The sequence below is a fragment of the Bos mutus genome, chromosome 6 (assembly GCF_027580195.1).
Source record: "Bos mutus isolate GX-2022 chromosome 6, NWIPB_WYAK_1.1, whole genome shotgun sequence".
NCBI lineage: Eukaryota > Metazoa > Chordata > Mammalia > Artiodactyla > Bovidae > Bos > Bos mutus.
This window is the reverse complement of record NC_091622.1, coordinates 57,925,236-57,939,055: the sequence shown is the minus strand read 5'-3', so window position 1 is coordinate 57,939,055 and position 13,820 is coordinate 57,925,236. Positions and strand designations below refer to the sequence as shown.

The window sequence follows — 13,820 nt, the reverse complement described above, 5'->3', positions numbered from 1 at the left end:
CTTTTTAAATTTAATTTACTCTTACAGATTCATCCCCTCCACTAGATGCTGCAAATCCTTCTAAATAAAAGCACTCATTCTCAGGAGTGTAGTGGAAGACTTCTGATCTTGAAACTCAAGCAGGAGATCTGTACTTGACCCTCTCCATGGGGGAGTGGATGCGGGGAGGCCCTTTTTTACACGCAAAATGCAGAGGGCACCTCTTTTGTCTCCTTCCTAAAAGATTTATCTTCAAGGTTTTGGGGAAATTAAATGAGATTAAAAATAATAAAACCAAAAAAAGAGAAAAACTTTGTTTATCTGAATATGCACACAATTTTTGAATCTATAATACTATACACACAGTACTAAATTTGTTGATTCTGATCTCTGGAACAATGTCAAGTACCTGCCTCTTTCCTAGAATATTGAGCCTTAGTGGTCAACATCACCCCCTCCCCAACACACACACCCTTAAAAAACTCAGACTAAATTCAGTTTAAAAAGTAATGGCTGCTTTCATCCTGTCTGAGATCTCATGCAGGACCTGTCCCTTGATAATTGCACCATCCCAATAGTTTCCTATTATCTGTACCCCTTGCCTTACCTGGAATCCTTTACTACCAGTAGGAGCAGCACAGTGGGATTAAAGATGATGGGGTCTGGAGCTCATTTTGGTTTAAATCCTAACCCCATCATTTAGCTCATAAAGCCCTTTTCAAATGTCTACAGCAGTAAGTACTGAACCCATTCAGAAATGAATGACACGTTAACTTGCTATAGTTTGTGTCATTTTAAGACATTAGTGAAATGACTTTGTTAGTTTTTATGTTTTATCTAAACTTAAGGAAATTAGTGCTTTGAAACACTTGTAATCTTAAGAGAAAAATTCATCTAGCATAAAGCATCCCTCCTAACAAAACTGGATTCATTTTTATTAAAAAATAATTGTAAGGGTTGTTTATTCAGAACTGTACCTCGAAGAGTAACTCAATCACTGATGAAGGGATACTTCTCATACACAAGAATTTCAGCTAATAAAACAAGTAATGAGAGAATTTAGAATACCTCATTCCTAACTAACTAAAGCATCACTTGACAATAAAAGGTCTGTGCAAAATTCAAATGTCACTGTAGACAGAACCACACTCACCGTCCACTCACATGTTTAACAGCACTTTGCTCTCAATCTTGTAGCTTCTAAAATGACTGATTATACTTTCAGTGAAAGTCAAAGGCTATGGAGGACATATACACCCTAATCTTTAACCAGGAATTCTTGGGAGAGGTGGGGGCAGATTTATACATGCCTGTGTGCCCATTTTTAAATTTATTAATTCTATAGTTAAATTTTTTAATAAAAATAACAGGGAAGCTAGAAGAAATCAAATTTAGGAAGAGACTCAAAAACATTAATGCAAATCAGACTTTTATTTATTTGCACAAGTCTAGACTCTGTACCTACTGTTTGCATCTCTGAATGGACCACTTTGGCCACTAGCATTGACCTTATCTTTGGGTTCTGATCTAGAATAAGAAGAGAGTGACTGCAATGTCACTGAAAGGCCTTCCATATAACTCAGCACTGGAAGAAGTGGGGTCTCTGAACTTAGTGGCTTTTGTTATGCATGGGCCACTCTGAGCTCTGGGGCTACTGAAAGTAAACTTAAAATGCTATAGAAAATCTATTTCTGCATAACCCTGACAGCAGTTCCAAGTACGACCATTAGGTGGTGCGCTAAAACAAGTATTTAAAGACTAGGACACAGGCAGTAAATTGAGTTTGCCAAAGTCAGGGTCTTTAAATCTAGTGGGTTTTAACTAGGCTCAGGAATTCTTATCACAGAGATTAGAAGGCCTCCAAAAGTGGTTCTGTTTTTCTTACAACTTGTTTCCAAACATTAACAGGTTTTCATCTTAGTTGTGTTAAACTAGCTTAGGAGACATACATTCTAAACTAGTAATCCCAGGATAACAACACTGCATTTACAAGAGGGAAAAAATAGGCAAAACAGGTTTAAAAAAAAAAAAGTCTAAGTTATCAAAGTGCCTAAAAGTAAAAATATAGGAAATAATCGCCAAAATAATTTTCCATCACGGAACAAACGTCTTCTTCCCCAACTGTTATTTTGCTGGGAAGGGCCAATACAGAATTTTCCTTCAAAAGGAAGAAACAGATTTTCCTTCACACTCTACTTATACTTCTGACTTTTCAGCTGTCATAAGAAGACTCAGATTTTTGTCAAGATGCACAACTGCATGTTTATGTCTTAAGAAGCTTTGGTGAATCACTTACATGAAGTTTCACAAGCAATATAGTTCCCTCTCACATGGTCCTTTTCAGCCCTCCATGAGGCCTACTTGACAGTTGCTTCATGAGGGTACAAATGAGCCGCAGAGCTTAGAAATACACACAGGCCTTAAAGTAAGAGGTTACATTAAATGTAATGGCTTGTCTTGAAGCTATGGCATTTTATTACAGAAACAATCTTATAAATAACTGCCCCTTCCTTAGAAGAATGGGGGTGGGGGGGGAGAAAGGGAAAGAGAGAGAGGGAGGTGTGTGGCAGGGGATGGAGGGGGTTCTGGAGAGAGAATGTATCTGAAATAAATATCTTGGCGATCTCTCGGGATTTGCTCTGACATTCTCCCTTCTCCTCTCCTGTCTAATGCACTCAAAGGGACCCTGGATTCTTCTCCCCAGCCCAGCCTGACCCTAAGCTTCCAGACTACCTGCCTCCTTCAAAGCTGATCTTTTGTTTCCTAGCCGACCTCAGCCAGGTGTAAGGAGAAAGAGAGGATGGCCAAATCGGCACACCATCTGTAAGTGCCCCATTCACCCCATCCAAGCCTCTGGGCTTTAAAGGAGGAAGCATGCTGCCTCCTCTCACCTCTCACTCCCAAAAGGAACTTCAGGGAAAAAATAAAAAAGATAAATTAAAAAAAAAAAAAGGTGTGTGGGTGAGTGTGCGCGTGTGTGGGTGTATGTGAGAGAGATTCTCGGTCAGGAGGAAGACCAGGGCGGGCAGGTAACATCCCTAAACTTCCTCTCCAAAGAAACTTTTCTTTCTTTACTTTTGTACCCGAACCTTTCAAGAGCTCCAAGGAGTTGCGTATTTAATGGCAGCTGCTCTGGCCAGAAATCCAAGGGGCCGGGCAACAGATGGAAGTGGACATTTCTAAGTTGGAGCCTTCTTTCAGAACAGCTGAATGCTGGCACCTACCTGGAAAGGCGTCTCGTTTTCATGTCACTCGGTGATTTTTCTCCTACCTCAGTCTTCTACTGTTGGTGTGAAAGGAAAAAAAATTCCGTGGAACACTTCTAAATCTTTGCCCCTCATAAATTAGTTATTTTGCATCAAAATGTTTTGTAAATGGGAAAGAAGTTAATTATTTAGTTTCAGATTAAATATAATGATCCATGAGCAAACAATCCGCCCTCTCTCCTCTCTGGGCTAACAAGCCACCCAATTTTACTTTCCTGCCTCCACCCATCTGCTCCACCCTATGGAGAGTTGCCAAGGCAGTCCAACTTGTCCAAACAGGACATGGCTTCAGATAAGATTCTGCCCACACCCTGTACTTCGGAAAGACCAAGTGAAGCAATTGATTTTGCATGTAAATAAGGACAGGTGCAAAGGTAACAACCAAGCGAAGTCCCTCCACTTTTCCAGACTAGGGCCCGCACAGCAGGGGTGGGGGTGGGGAGACACAAACCCATACCCTTTAGATGAACTCTCAAGTTCAATGCCACTTAGTTAGTGGCCTACCACATCTTTCTAAAAGCAATTTTAGCAAACACTAGTCATTTTCCCTATTAAGGTTATGTACGCAGTTTTCCTCCCCATGCCGACAATTTTTGTTTTTTAGTTTTAAGGGCCAGCGACCCCAACCCGGTTGAAAAGCACCCCTCGTGCGTAGTCCTGCTGTGTATATGGCTTACACAGCCTGCCTTGGCCCTCAGTTTTCTCCTGTGATGTGTTATATAATCAAATCCAGAAGGGCTGTGTGAGGCCACTGCCTCTCCACCGGGTGCCCTATCGCTGGAGACCCACCCCACTCCACCCTGAGGGGCCTCCACCCATGGGGCCCCACCCTCGGACTGCGAGGCTGGGAGGGACCAATTGGCTCCAGCCAGCTGCCAGTTCCTGGAAATTCCGGCCTGAGCAGCGACGGCTGGAACCTTGCAAATAACCAGAAAGAAATGGCACTGCTTCCCCCAGCTCCTGAGGATGCTTCACTAAAAGCTTCACAGAGCCGCAGAACCTCTGCATGCACACACGTGAGCTGTGGCTGACCTCTCCCTTCAGAAGCTAACAGAAAAGCACTCTGAGCCACTGCTGTGTAAGAGAATTCAACATGTCCCCAACCCAAATCCTCCTTGTCCCCAAAAGGCTGTGCCCCACAACTGCTTTATCTTCTGGCCACTCACCTCAGAATCCTAGAGGTCATCTTTCAAGCTTTCCTCACCAAGTTTTCTATTTCTACTACTGCCGTGGCCAGGCTCTCATACCTCAAGACTGTGTTACCGGGTCTCCCCTCCATGGGTCTCCTATGCTTGCCCCTTGAACCCTCTAAGCCATTCTGACCATTCCTTCCCCCGACCTGCCACTTGCCACGTATATATCACAAAGCCCTCTTCTCAGCGATTCTTTTCCAAACTCCCAAACTTTCCTCCAAGGGACACCCCTAGGGCTTGTAGAGCAGGTTCAAGCACCATGTTCAGCGCCCCCTTTCCTACCAGCTGCCCCCTGCTCCACCAGGAGCCCTCCACGCTGACTGCCGTTTCCCCCTCCACCCGCCCCCTCTCCCCAAAGTCTTTGTTCATTTTTGGCCCCGATGCTGGGCAACCAGAGTGGAATGCCCATCCCCTTCCGGCTTATCTAAATCCTCCTAATTCTTCAAAGACCAGCTCAAGGCCCTCCCCACTCAGTGCAGCCAGCTGATTGCTCCTGGGCCCATCTGAGGCCGCCTCCTCTTATCTAGATAGGTGGGCCTTTCTACCTTCCAAATAGGCTGTCCAAGACCACCACCGGGAAGGGAAGCACCTGAGCACAGGCTTACTTTCTAGCTCCTTAGAGGGGTTCCCTTCCTGCTCCAAAGGAGATCAGGCACACCCACTAAGTCAAGGTTTTGCCAGGCATAAGGAGTGGATATAAAAGCCCTGAGCTATAGGAGTCTCAGTCACTTACCTTTCTCTTCAAATGCACTTGAAAATCTCCCTTAAAAAAGTAACAGGAGTGAGGGGACTAGGGGGCCTAACCTAAAGGAAACCTATTAAACGAAACTTCCTCAAAAAACCTATTGCTCCTAACCTTAACCCTTTGTTTTTTATTACTCACCCAGAGAGCTCTTCTAAACAAGTCTAGTGTCAAGGTCTCGATTTTAAAACCTAAATTAAGGGCGGGGGTGGGGGTGGGGTGGAGGACAGTGAGAGAGAAAAGAATGTGGTAACTTGAAGTGTGTGTGCGAGCATGTGTGCATATGTGTGTTAACAAACATTAGGTTCGTTTTGTTTCAATGCCACTCCTATAGACCAAGGAAAACCAGGAGCTCAGTGATGTCACAGGTTTCCTACTGATTATCACCACCTTCACAACTGGCACTCTCCAGGTCCCATTCTTTACAAGGACTGTGTCATTTAATGCCTATGATATGGGAGGTACTACCTTCTCATTTTACTGCTGAAACAGAGAGGCAAAGTAATCTGCCCAAGATCACACAGCTGTTAGAGGTGTGGATCTGGGATGCAAACTCAAAGCAGTCTGATTTCAGGGCTGGTGGTGACTTGGCTCTCACTTCCACGGCCTCCTGCAACAGGGCATGACCCACAGCTAGAGTGGAATGGAGAGTTCTGCAGGTAGGTCCGTCCATGGTGGATCCGGAGCCAGGGGCAGTGGATGTATGGGAGTGGCGACGTCAACTCCTGCCCGCTGGCCCCTGCTGCCTCCCCTTCTCTGAGTGCAGGCTTGGATGCAACATCAAAAGACACAGTCTGAAGGCCCCGATTTAGGCAAACTATTCTTCCTGGCCAATGCACCTGCAATTGGTTCATAAAACTGCTCAGAAAAAATTGGCAGCTTCACCCAAGTAAATACGGAAATCCTCATAATAACTGTACAAAGGTGGAAGGGTCAGGTCCTCATCCCCATTTTAGAAATGAGGAAATGAAGGAACAGAGGTGAAATGACTCGCCCAAATTCGCAGAGCTGGTGGGAGCTGCAGCCAAGAACAGAAGTGTGTCTGCTGCAGACCTAGGCCTCTTTCTGTTCTTCTGCTCCACTCTGTGCTGTGGGACCCACTTTGAAGTCAAACCATCTTATACTTGGGCATCCCCCCAGGGCTGGCGGGGCGTGGGATGTGTGTGCTGCCACACTGGTCCATGGGAGGCAGTGCCATGGGGAGGTTCTGGCTGGCAATTATGATTTCAAAATGGCTTTTCAGGTTAGATCACTTGGGACCTACTCCATCCTTGTGGCATAACTGAGAATAATGACCACACGCAATCTGAGATTAGCTCTAATGAGTAGGTGCTCAATAAATACTTGTGGGATGAATACATGAATCGATGTCAAACTACCTTTCTCATATGCTAGGATAAAATGAAGGACAAGGGCCTAAGAGTGACTGTACATCAGGTGTCACACAAGGAAAATCTGCCCAGGGGCCAGTGGAACTAGTCTGAAAATCATCTTCTGAAACACAAAGTAAATGTGAAAACCGTCGCTTGGGAGACAAAACACCTTTGCTTGGAGAACTGGAATAGGAACTTGAACTTACTGATGAAAGCGGTTCTGGGGCTCAAAGCTTTGTAAGGGACCAGGGCGTATAGTGCAAGAACAGATAAAGGAGGGGATTTCAGTGAACAGACTCAGATTTCAGACTCAGAGAACAGTAGTTAAGAGAACTAGAGCATATGTGCCAAAGGAGAAAAACCCCACACTGGACCACTGGTTGCTCTCCTGGGTAGAAGGCACTGACCTCAGTGTCCACTGGATCTCTTCTGTCTAGATTTGGCCAAACTCCACTGATCTGGCCTGAGACTAGCTCCAGGCCATCCCTGGAAAGCCCCAGGCCTTCCAGAGACTGGCCACCATCTTGGACATATCCCAGAGTAAGCTGGTCCTCCTGAAAGGGGGCTGCATCTCAAAGGAGCACCCTCTTCCCAGGAGAGGGTAACAGTGAAACCCAGGGTTACATAGAAGCTGAAGGGCCATGTAAGTGACTGCATTTGGTGTCTGGCTCCCCTTAATAATGAGATGGGGAAATGGTAATGTATTCGACCTGCCAACACAATGGAATGAGTTTCCAATCGCTCTAGGAACCTGCTTTGCTAGAGAAAGGACCTTACTATTTATTAAATACTCTGACCAACAGACACAAAATATACTAATAGTTTTTTCTAATGTGCCATTAAACTATGGTGACAATCCAGAGAAAGCAGAGCCAGTTTTTGCTTTGGGAGAAAACAGCCTTAGTTCTGGTTGAGAAACCACGTTTGTAGTATTGTATCTCTTTTATTGCTACTAAATTTCAAGGAAGGAGAGTTGAGGGGGAAGCAGGGCTCCCTCCCTTAGACAATGCCCTCCCTTATCAGGGCAGACTGCTGTCTGGTTTCCTGTCTCCAGCGGCGGCATTACTGTTTCAGATGAGAAACCAGGTCTAATAAGGGGACAGATCAGGCTTGCAAACGAGAATGCTAGAAGTCACCACAATCCTTTCCTTCCAACTCACTCCAACATGAATTCTGGCTGGATATACTACCAGATATCAATTGTTTTATGACTCTAGGGATTTTCTTTTTTAAAGTTAGCACCATAGATACTGAAGCACTTCAGAAAGAAACCCAATTTTCAGAATAATGTAATTCCTGGTATTTAAAGGGCAAGGTTGCTTTTATTTATTTTTCTTAAACACAACCGGGTGTGAAAACAGAGTAAGAAATGCCACTTTAAGATAGCTGTTTGTTTTATAGCAAAAATGTTGATTTGCACACACGAAGAAGGCAAATATCTGAAGAAGGGGATGGAGGTAGATGATTTACATGGCTTAGAGACTACCTTCTCTGTGGAGACCTTCCGCCCCTGCCCCACCACTTTTTTTTGGTGATTATAACAACTATCAGATTGGTACAATTTTCCCTAACTGTTTGGCTTACATGTTAAAGCTTGCAGAATACTTCCGCATAAAATAATATTAGATTCTAATCATCTTTATTAACCACCTCCCTCTCCCCGTAAATAGGGAGGAAAGAATGATTTGAAAGTAAGCCAAATAAAGACTCCATCTACCAAATCTAGTTGGATTGTTAACTTTGGAGCTAAAATAAAAAACCTTACTTCAATTTGGGTTACTTATGAATTCAGTTTAAAGATCTGTTGTCCCACAAGCAATTTAATATTGCAATTCTGATTCCTCCGAAGAAGAAAGGAAAAATCTTATTGAAATTTTCCGAACTGCCATCTTTTTTTCATGGAAGGTTATCAATATCCTACTATTTAACTCTAACAGCTTTCTTAATATCATACTGTGTATTTTCCTTTTTATCCTCAAGGAAAAATGTGATGGGTTGAGATGCTAAAACCAAAACATTATTATTATGATGATGATCACCAATTTGGGGAAAGAATAAGGCCTGATGTGCTGCCTCAGAAACTTTTTCCATTAATTCCATTAGAGAACACTGTAGATAATTCCTCTAGATTTTAAAGAAAATCCCCACATAAGAAGTTTAAGGGAGAATATTTCCAAAAAACTTTTCTTTTCCAACCATTTTATGCAAACTTTGTTTCTGGAGAACCAAGAGAAAATAGTTTGTTAAAGTAGGTTTTAAATAGTTAACCCAGAAATCTGCTTACTCACAACTGACAGAATATACCAAAGAAAAAAGGGGGTGGGATGGGGCGGAGATTATGAGAAAGTTGCTATTGTAAAACAAAAACAAAGAGCATTCTCCTTCTGTTTTCAAAATATTAGGTTAAACTTTTCCAAACTATCATTAGATGAACTTATTCCAGTTCTCCTTTTCTTTGAGCTTTTTATTCTTAAAACAATTTGGAAATCAGATGTAGGATACAGTAAAATCTTTGTCCTTGAAATAATCCTGAAGTGCTCTCAATACATCTTATAATTTGTTTCAATACAGTTTCTCCCTTAAAACATAAGCAAGACTTCTTTTAAGTGAGTACAAGCAGTCCAAGACTGCTTGAGTTCTCCGTTCAGTGAAGCCTCCTATGCCTGGTGTCCAGTGGTAGATGCAACACGAGCCACATCCTTCAGATCCTGCTAGATCTTCTGAACTGTAAGGTGTAACCCCATCCAAAACTGACAGCTCCAGGGCAGAATGCCTATCACCAAACCAATACTCAAAACAAGAAGGAAAAACAAACAAAACAACCTTCTTTAGATTTCCAGCCAACACACACACACACACACACACACACACACACACTTCTTGAAATCGAACTGATAAAAAAAAATGTAAAATTACTTATTCACCCATATAAACACATTGGAGCAAAGGGTGTACGTAAAAAGGTTAACTGACTTTTGTCATTATGACATAACACAGGCATCTTAGGCAATCCTAAGTGTGTGGAGACATGATAACTCCCTGGGTGGGGACAGGGAGTTTAAGGGCAGGGACCATGGCCTGGTCTGGGCTACTGATCTACCAGAAAACAGCCTGAAACAGGAAAGAGCACACATATGCCACTTGGAATGTATGACGCAAACCCCAGCCTTGAAACAAAGAACAGGAAACAGCTCTGCTGGCTGTGCTGGAGAGAAAGCACAGAGAAACATTTAGCCGGCCCTCCCTGACCCTATATTCATGAGCAGCTGGAGTTTTTTAAGACAACAACAGGGGGGTGGAGGTGTTTGTTCTATGGGTGTGAATAATAACACCAGCTTTATACAGGAGACCTGCCCTATTTACAAATAGGAGCTTCCACATACAGTAAACATCATAAGTGAACATGTGATTTTATCATATTCAAGCAGCAGCAACCTTCCTAATTAACACCAGCCTCCCTGCCAATTTCTTTTGTCTCTTTCTCCCCCATCCCAATGGCTGGTCTCTAGCTACAGTCAAATTCTGAGTTGGGGTAATGCATACTGCACAGTCTCGGAGCATCAGGAGGAAACGGAGAGAGCACTGCAGCTGAGAATTCAGATGACACTGGGTCATCATCCCACATAACCGAAATGGGACCAGTTTTAAGTGTTCCTGAGCCACAGAACTAAATCCCAAGACAAAGAATGTGGGGACGTCTAGAGTCATCCCAAATTTTCAGTCTTTTTCAACTGCAGAGTTACAAAGATATTTGCACACCGCTGCACATCTATTCTACATGTACACACATCTACAGAAATCCACCTTTTGAGAATGCAATTCTGTTCCTGGTATTTCATTTAATCCAATTGAAAAACTGTTATACAATCTGTAGAATAGAGTATCGATTTTTATAAGATGTTCTAAAATGTCTATTTTCCTTTAGGTATTTGTAAGATAGCAAAAATCCATTCACTAGTCCTTTCCCCATTATTTCTCTTTATTTTGTTAGCCAGTACTGTTTAACTAGGTTCCCATTAGCAGAGATTTAAGAATCTGTGTGTAGATATAACTACAGGTAAAAAGAAAAAAAGGAAGAAAAAAAAAAAAAAGGCATCACTGTGTCCATAGCAACCAGAAGGTTGGGTTTTAATTTAGAAACTTTGCAGTGAAAAAAACAATAGCTTTCTCCAAAGCTATGTTGCCATGTTTTACACCTGACAAGGTTCTGTGGTCTAAGCAGTTAGTTTTGTTATCCTCATGTTAGGATTTTCATATTTGCATTTTCCTTCAGGCAGGCAGAATGCTCCTTATAGTCTATTTTCATTGACCTCACCCATGGTACATTAGGCTGCTTTTTTCTAACAGTTCTGCAGCAAACCCCACTGACTAGAAATTGAGATATCAGCTTCTTTAGGGAACTGAATGAAATTAATCAAACATCCCATTTAAGGTTTCTGTGAACAGAATAAAGTCAACTTCCATACCCCATGTTTCAAGCCACAGAAAAAACACATCCACTCTTTAAAAAATACGAACTCACAAAATTTTCAAGGTATTAGTGTCATAAAATTGTTTTTCAACTAAAAGCAAGTCTTCTCTTGGGTTATGCAGATTATCATCCAGATGAATTTCTCTTTTAAAAATGCTCCTCAAATTCATACCTATAAAGCACTCAGAAAAGGACAGCACAAAACTGTTCTGTGAAATAACCTATAATGAACAACTGCCTTATACCTTACTTGATTTTGTTTAATAATTAGACACTAAATCTAAATGAAGTCAGAATACCACTTCATACTTTTCTCTATACACCAGACTCTTCTGAGAACATAATCAATGTTTAAAATGTCTTGGATGACCTATCGAAAAATACATTTTGAGTCAGTGAAAAACAGATTCAGTGTACGTTTATTTTAGTGAAATACAAGAAGGTGAGCAATTACCAATTTCCCTTTAACCTGGCTTAGGAAAAAAAAGTCCCATTCACGCGGTCTTCATCTAGTTTTATATACTGCAGTAAAATTTAAAGTAGAATACTGTTCTCGCTTTTATCTGCCAAAGAAATAGCTATGACAATTGCAGGTATTGTCTGCTATCTCCAAAGGTAGGTCCCAAGCGTCCAGGTCCAGAGATCCCTCCCTCGGCCCCCACCCGGCTCGGGTCCCTAACACTGCAGGCAGTCGCCTAAGGCGTTCTCCGCCTCCAGCCACGCTGCAATCCTTCCTCCAGACACTGCGGCAGGTTCTCTCCTTGCACCCGAGGACGACTCTCCAAACCCGGCCAGCTCTTTCCCCTGCCCTCTGGGATCCAGACGTCCTGGCCAGCTCCAGGACTCCAGGACCGAGAATGGGATGCTCCCTCCACTCCCGATCGCCCCAAGTTTCTTCCCAGAGGGCCCGCCAGGCTGCTCCAAGTTTGCTCCAGCGACGGGTGAGCGGCAGCGCGCCCGGTCCGAGAAGGGGGGCGGCAGGGGGCGCAGGCGGGGGGCGGGGAGGAGGAGGGCGCGGGGGGTGGGGGACGAGGAGAGGGAGGAGCAGGAGCGCGCGGCCTCGGCGCTACCTTTCTCCAAACAACGTTGCCACACGCGGAGAGCACTGAGATTTCTGGGGCTTTGGAGGGAATCGCGAGCGGGCAGGCGGGAGGCGGTCGGGGGACCACACAGGTGAGCCCCCGCCCGCGCCCTATCCCGGGCCCGGGCGGGCGCCGCTGGCCTCGCTCGTCGCTCCCGCAGATCTGCACGGCGGTTCTCCTCAATCCCACACTTTCCACCGCTGAACCCGGGGCCCCCCTCCCCCTCGCCTCCTCTTCCACCCCCGCCCCCGGCTGCGAGGAGCTGTTGCACTTTCCCAAGCCCGGGGGCGCCCCCACCTCCGCGTTGCACCCCCAGCCCATTCACCGCACGCCCCCCCCACCCCGGGGGGGGAAAAAAGGAAACTGGACTAGCCGAAAAGGGGGGCAGCGGGAGTCGAGGCGAGAAGGAAAGGTGAGAGAGGGGACTTACTTTTCGAGGCGCGGTGCTGAGCGCTGCAGGCGAGAAATAAAGGCCCGGATCCGGGCTGCCTGGAACCCCGCGGATGCAGTGGTGTCAGCGCTCCAGTACGGGCGGCGGCCGCAGGGGACAGGGACGGGGACAGGCGCGCGTGCGGCGGGCGCGGCTCGGCTCGGCGGGCGCTCGCGCTGCGCTCCGGCTCGGGCCCCGGCTCCGCGCGGCTCCGCTCCTGGCTCCCCTCTGGCTCCTGGCACCAACTCCGGGCAGTCACATGACGCCGGCGCCGCTCGCTCTGCGAGCCTCCCAGGGCTGGCGGGGTAAGTAGAGGCTGGGACCTGGGGTGGGAGGGTCAGGGAGGGGAGAGGGAGCCGCCGCGGCCGCCCGGGCTGGGCGGGTCCCCACCCACTTGGGTGGAGGCAGCCGCCGGAGGGGTCGGCCGAGTCACTCGCGCAAACACGCACCCCGCCCTGCGCCCTTCCCCCGCCACCCCCGCCTCCCGCGCCGCCTCCGCCCCGCCCCGCCCAGTCACCCGGGGACGGCCTGACAGACACTCATTATTCCCCGGAGCCGGGCGCCGCCCCGCCGGCCCAACCTGTCCCGCGAGGCGCGGCGCGGCCGTGGGGCTGGGCGTGCGCGGCCCCCGCCCTCCGCCTCCCCCTCCCCCTCCCCCCCCGGAGTCCCCGCCCGCGCCCCCTCCCGGCGCCCTCCGCCCTCGGCCCTGGAGCCCGCGGCCCCGCCCGGCCCGGCCCCGCCGCCGCGCCGCCGCCCGAGCCCGGGGGGAAGGAAGGGCGGCGCTGGCCGCTCCGGGCGTCACAGGGCAGCAGCCCGCTGCGCCGCTTCCAAGACACACAGCCGGGCTCGCGGGCGAGCCGAGGCGGGGGACCTGGGGCGGTCGGGGCCATCAATCAGACGGCTCCGGCGGGAAGGGCGGCCCCGGGCGCGGTGGCAAGGGCTGGGCCCAGTGGCCAGAGCGGACAACTCTCTTAAAGAAAAACCAGAATAAGACACCGCTGGTGTTGCAGCGGGGGGACCCGGGCAGATTCGGGAGAGACAGAGCGGCGAGGAAAGGGAGGGCAGTTGGGGTGACTGCAGCCCTAAAACGGTGCCGCGTCTCCAAGGTCATTCACCATCCTCCCGCGCGCTTTCTTTGTGCCCGGGGCGCCGGGTCCTCCTTGTCGTCCGCCCCGGGGGGTAGGTGCGGCTCGGCCGGTGGCGCCCCCGGCTCCCGGGGACTTTTTTCTTAAGGGCCGGATACCCCCGAGCAAACTTCCCACGGCCGGGCCTGCAGCTGGAGCG

General features: G+C 47.1%; 1 protein-coding gene and 1 long non-coding RNA gene across 3 annotated transcripts in view; one reads left to right on the top strand and one right to left on the bottom strand.

Annotated features, from left to right (window-relative positions):
- The window catches only part of KLF3 (KLF transcription factor 3), a 35,399-nt gene extending 22,724 nt beyond the window's left edge, over positions 1-12,675 (bottom strand). The window contains exons 1-2 of one of the 2 annotated variants that reach the window (XM_070372260.1): positions 12,537-12,672; positions 3,204-3,262 (exon numbers count right to left, since the gene is read on the bottom strand). The gene's annotated coding sequence lies outside the window, so the exon portion shown is untranslated. Of the gene's footprint in view, positions 1-3,203; positions 3,263-12,536 lie in introns of both variants that reach the window. The other variant, XM_005897337.2, reaches the window with a different exon arrangement.
- Positions 11,411-13,820, top strand: part of LOC138988222 (uncharacterized) — a 238,916-nt gene continuing 236,506 nt past the window's right edge. The window contains exon 1 of the long non-coding RNA XR_011464508.1: positions 11,411-11,965. This is a non-coding gene — a long non-coding RNA (uncharacterized lncRNA). The remainder of the gene's footprint in view (positions 11,966-13,820) is intronic.